Genomic DNA, 5,876 nt, shown 5'->3' with positions numbered 1-5,876 from the left:
ATATATTATATATTATATATTATATATTATATAAATTGAGATTTTATAATTTTTCTTTATGTTAATTTGAGAGGAACAACGAGAACAAAATGTTTTGAACGAGAATTTAATTTTTTTTTTTTTCTTGAGAATTCTTACGATTTAGCTATTGACACGAGTAATTATACCCGACGGTCTGTCATAAACGATAGTTACGACACATGTGTGAAATGATACTTTTTTTTGCTCCTCCTTCGATAACCGCGAGTCAGATGACAACGATCAACGATAAGATTATAAAAGATAAAAGAAACATTTATTTCTGTCATTTCTAAAGCGCAAACCAAACGACCATAAGCACATGTGGTTTTTATACTCTCATATTGTTACACATACACATTGTTACACGCAATATGATCAAAACAATATAGAACACAGACAAACATTCAATTTAATCAGTTTACATTTTAATCCAAAAAAGATAAATATTTGACCACTGTGTGTTAAATGTTTATTTTAAGACGTCAATAATTGTCAGCAATTAATGCGTTATAAGAAGACATTCGAGAAGCAATCAACAAAACAGCACGAAGAAAGAAAGACAATTTTTATATCGTATTGAGACTTGAACAAAATATAATTTTAAAAAACTTTTTAATTTCAAAATTATTTTTTCTAAACTTTTAGTATAAATAATAGCGATCTTAAATAATTTATATTTTTATCGAAACAAATATAAGAATTAGGTATAAACTGGCTTAAAAATGATCAACAATTTTAGCATTGCCTCTTATCTTTGTAGTTTAAATATTTATATTTACATAAAAGTTTTACAATTTGTTTGCCCTTAATAACTGTGCAAAAGTTATAGTTTTATCTTATTTTATTATAAGTTTTGTTACTAAATTTACTTTCTAATACATCCATATTGTTTGTCCGATAAGAAGCAGACTCACTCTCTGACGATCTCGACGCGCGTCAATCATAGCGACTGCTGTAATTATTGCACGTCCACCCCCATCCCCCGAATATCAAACGTATGCGACGTATAGATATGTTATACGTGTCGCGTATATATATTCCGTATCCGTCAGATTTTCCGCGTCTGTGAGTCGGCGCGACGTACATACGTTTTCCCCGTAGGCAACCCTAGGAAAACCTTCCAGGGGGTAAAAACACGCAGGGGATGCCAGCAATCTCCGTCGAAACGCATTTCTCATCGCGGCAGTTGAAAACGAAATATTCCGCGATTTTATTTCGCGAGCGTGGGTATCTGCTTTATTGAAAACACCTACCCATATGTAAATCTAAAACGTCCGAGTACGTTTAAGAACGCGCAGAATATTTAAAATAATAAAACACATAGAGCAACTACATTAAAAGATTTTAATAAATAATGTAGAAACAAAAACTATCTAATTTTTTTTACACGCATGTTTATTTGTTAAACATTTGCTTATATTTATATTTCGCCGGAATGGTTTCTTCGCGATGGTCGAGTAGTATATACAAAAAATGTTACGCGAATTTATTTTTGCAATTGGTTTGTAGCAATTGTCTGTCGTTGATAATTTGCATGGTCGAGATGCGTCGCGAATATACAGTAGAGTCGAGATGGCAGGAACAACCCTCGGAGTTGCGTCGCGTCGGGGCACGCACGGAGGGACGACGAGGGCGCGTGTCCGCGTTCCCACGTGTCGACGATGCCGGGGGGTTCGTGTCGAGCGCACACGTACACCCCCGTTGTGTGCTCGTCGTTCCGTCACGTTTCTCACTCTCGCGCGGATTCTATACCCGATATTTGCCCTACTCGCGGCTGTAAGTGGGCGCGACCGACCTAGAACAGACGATCTCTCGAAACTCTGCGCAAATAAATCGACTGTCTCGTAACAATACGATCTCTCTCGTTGTTTTTGTCAGATGGCCGCTTCATTAGACGAGAATTAATTGGAATTCTCTTTAAGAAGAATTTGTATATCCGTATTATCGTAAATTATATTAAAACCGCATTTTTAATATATTACGCATCTATTTATTGGAACAAATTTGTTTTTTAGTGTAAAATATTAAAAGAAAAAGAAGATTTATTGCGATAAAAAGATAAACGCGCGCGTAAACTGTTATTTAATTTTTTTTACGCAATCTTTTTATATTATATAAATAATTACTATATATATCATATATAGTAATATATATAATATCAACATATCAATCAAAGATATAAATTCGAGAAAGATTTTTATTGGAGACTATAGAATTTCAGAAATAGAAAAAATGTTAATTGACTAAAATCGGATTCAAATAATCGAAATAATCTCGGCGAAGCCGCAACGAGAGAGGATTAGACGTCTACCGAAATACTAATCCATTTGTTATACACCAGTAGTAAAATTTATCCGCCTGAGCGCGCTTCTAGGACGTTGTTATTTTAGGTGATATCTGAGAGTACGGCTGTGAGGAGAAGTGAGGAGAGAGAGAGAGGTGAGACACGGCGAATAGATTGAGGAGAGATGCAGAGGGGGTAGACGGAGAAAACGGTCGTCGTCGCGCAGGTTGTGGGTCGAGCCTTAGCGAGGGAAGCACCCGAGGACCCTCGAAGGTAATCTTGGCTCGTTCGCGGAGGGTTGCATTTTGATCCCTGGAGCTTCCGCAGCAGCACGATCTCTCTGCGCCAACACCGCGTCCGGGCTCACGCATTTACTATAATTAGAACTCCCTAATTAACGAGCAAACGTCGCACGGGGCTGTCGTAATCTCGGGCTTGACCTTCCACCGTCGTTTAGACGCCTCTTTTCTCGCCCCGCGTTTTAATCCGCCTCCCTCTTCTCTCTCTTCTTTTACCTCCACTCGCTCGCGGAAGATCAAGAAAAAGTAGAGGCTGCGCGCAGCACTAAAATTCCGCTCCTCTTTATTTTGAGATTAAGGGAGACATATATATATATATATATATAGTTTGACGATTGTAGAAAAACGTTTAAATTTTAATTTTAGAAACCTATAAAAAAAAATTATATAAGTATCGTGTTTTAAGATTATTATCAATGCTCTTATAAAGCATTTTACAGATTAATGACATAAGTTATTTTCGTAAAATTAACTTAAAAAAATAGTTGTTGAAATATATTTTTTAATGCTTCGTTCACACGCGCGCACACAATATAAATTTGTAAAACTCGTAGAGACGAGAAACGATAACATTGCAAACGCGTTTCCCGTTTGTTCTCACCGCATTTGAAATCACACGAGACATAATGTCAACCCCCCTGACACATTCGTTGCCAACCGGAGATACCCCTTTCCCATGGGACAAGTTGTTTTAAACTAAATTTAAAACATTGAGTAAACAACGTTGGCGTGCGACCATATTGAGCAGAAATTAAAAAATAAGCTTCTTGAACCGCCACCCTCTGTGATAGATTTAATTGTTAGAGAGAGAGAGAGAGAGAGAGAGAGAGAGAGAGAGAGAGAGAGATAGAGAGAGAGCGGTCGCTCTTCTCGAGTATATCAATAATGACTGGAAAAAACGAAAAATAAACTAATGTCGAAAGTTTAACTTTTTTCGCAAGAGGTTTTCTCTATTTAATTCGAACATTGACAAGTTCATTAATGATACATGTAAAATGTTTTATTTCAAATTTACTTACAGAAAAAATACAAAGTGTAGATACAAATATACAAGTGGGTATAAATTAAATAAATTTCAGTAGAAAGAGAATATATGTAAATATTGAAATATATATAGATACGATTATAAAAATTACGAAATAATCAAAGAATTGTTAAGACAAATTATGTTCTGTTATTAAAATTCAGTCGCTTCAGGCTACATTTTGTTACGTCATAATGCATTGCAAAATATATTAATTTTCATATCTCGTAAAGCAGCGAGTTGTAAAATAAAAATTAAATTAACATAGAAGTTGTTTTAATTGCGTGTAATCACAATGTTTATTATTCGTTGTGTCATTTGCGGCTTTGTCTATTTAGACGATACGACGACGGTGGAAGAACGAATCCGAAAAGTAACGATAAAACCCGTTTGGTGGTGCCAGTGTGCACCGCGCTGATAAATATAACGTAACAAGTTCAGTGGAATAACAGCTTCATCCCAGAGGGATCAATGCGACTTTGCTTCGACTTTCACGCAGAATTTCCTTCTGGAAAAGCGTACGCGTGAAAGAATCGAATAGATAGAGTGAAGTCAATCTAAAAAAAAAAAGTAGTATAATACAAAAACGTGGTTTTCTCAACAGCGCTGCGCGTAATTGCTCAATGTATTGTTTACATAGAATTTTTTATTCATGTCTTTATTGACAATGACGCTATAAAAAAAAAAAAAAAAAGGTTTTGAGTTGCGCGTTGATATCTTTCCGATATATTGAATCTAATCTGATTATCGTCTTATTTTCAATTGATTCCGCGAATTTATCATCTTTGTGAACAAATAAACATCGATTTATGTCATTTATGTCTGTGATGAACAATTTGACTTGCTTTTATCAAGTGCGAATTTCGCGATCGCAGTCGTTTCTTTTTTTTTTTTTTTTTAAAGAAAGTAAAATTGACACTTTTTATTTAAATTGATTGTTTCTTGACGGAATAAACCGCGACCGCGTCCGTTAATTTGCAATGACGTAGGAGCCTTCCATTTCCGTAACAAGGACGACAAAACTACTCGACCGTAAAAAGTAAATTAAATAAGAATTAAATACAAATAAAACCGCTCAGCCAAGTAATTGGCTGGTAACCTCCTCGCTCGTTGCCTGACAACCGTCTGAGATCGTTCTGCCACCCTCGACGCTTCTCGCTCGGGAAAGAAACAGGATCCTACATCAATAGACACGTATCGTGACGTAAAAAAACCCGCAAGAAAATTACTATTCTTTCGGTTACTTACGAGTTTAGCTGAATTAATCGAATTATGCAATTATGCGAATAATGAATTTTTTTGTGACTTTGCAATTTGTTCAAGAGATCTAGATCGCTGTAAATTCGATTACAAATTACAACAAATATGGAATAAAACTATTCTTGTCATCTTTTTAATATAAAAGTAATGAATAGAAGAAGAGCCAAGAGAAACCGCGTGCGAAAATTCATCATCTCGCCGTCGTTGCGTCGAGTTACGTCAAAAAAAAAAAAAAAAAAAAACCGTTTTAAAGGAGCTCGGTGAATGGGGTCAGGCAACGAAGAAGGGTGGCGTGCTTTCTCTTCTATGTCTCATAGCCGAGGTGGAGTTTTCGTCGTGACGAGACGGTCGGCGGGGCAATCATGGCCGGATTAGACGTATGTATAAGGATCGTGTTGCCTACTCCCGCTTGGCGGCGAGAAGCATGGAGGGTTCCCGAGCTCGGGGGGTCAAACGGGTCGCAAGATAGACGTCTGCGCGCTCGGGATGAGAAGCATAAATGATATTCCATGAGGAGCATATGCGTGCGGAGATGGCTCCTCCTTCGTTCGCGCGAGCCCTCGGCGAGGGTGGTTCTGCTGTCACCCCCCCTCCCTCCCCCCGGCTTGGCAGCAGGGCGCTGGTTTATTACAAACAAGGATTACCCGGGTAATGGGACGTTTCTGTCCCTTCGGTTCACCGCGCCGAGCCGAGCCGAGCCGAACAGTGAGAACTTTGCCGCGCACTGACTGACTCATGCTTGTTCGCTCTTCTGCCGATCTTCCGGGTTGTCTCTCCGACAAGAGAGTCGCCGGGACTAAAATGAGAACGGGAGATCTACAATTGCCGATAACCTAACCCGGATTTACGAAGCACATTGGGTGCCGCTGTGAGTGAATTTGTCAACACAACATGTCAGATAAGCGAATAAAATAATTGCGAATCGGATACACGGATTAATGAAACGAAATAATGGGTAACGATTTGATGGGATTTAATATATATATAA

This window comes from Pseudomyrmex gracilis, unplaced genomic scaffold (assembly GCF_002006095.1).
Source record: "Pseudomyrmex gracilis isolate BER0280 unplaced genomic scaffold, ASM200609v1 scaffold_115, whole genome shotgun sequence".
Taxonomy (NCBI): domain Eukaryota; kingdom Metazoa; phylum Arthropoda; class Insecta; order Hymenoptera; family Formicidae; genus Pseudomyrmex; species Pseudomyrmex gracilis.
This window is presented reverse-complemented; position numbering follows the sequence as displayed.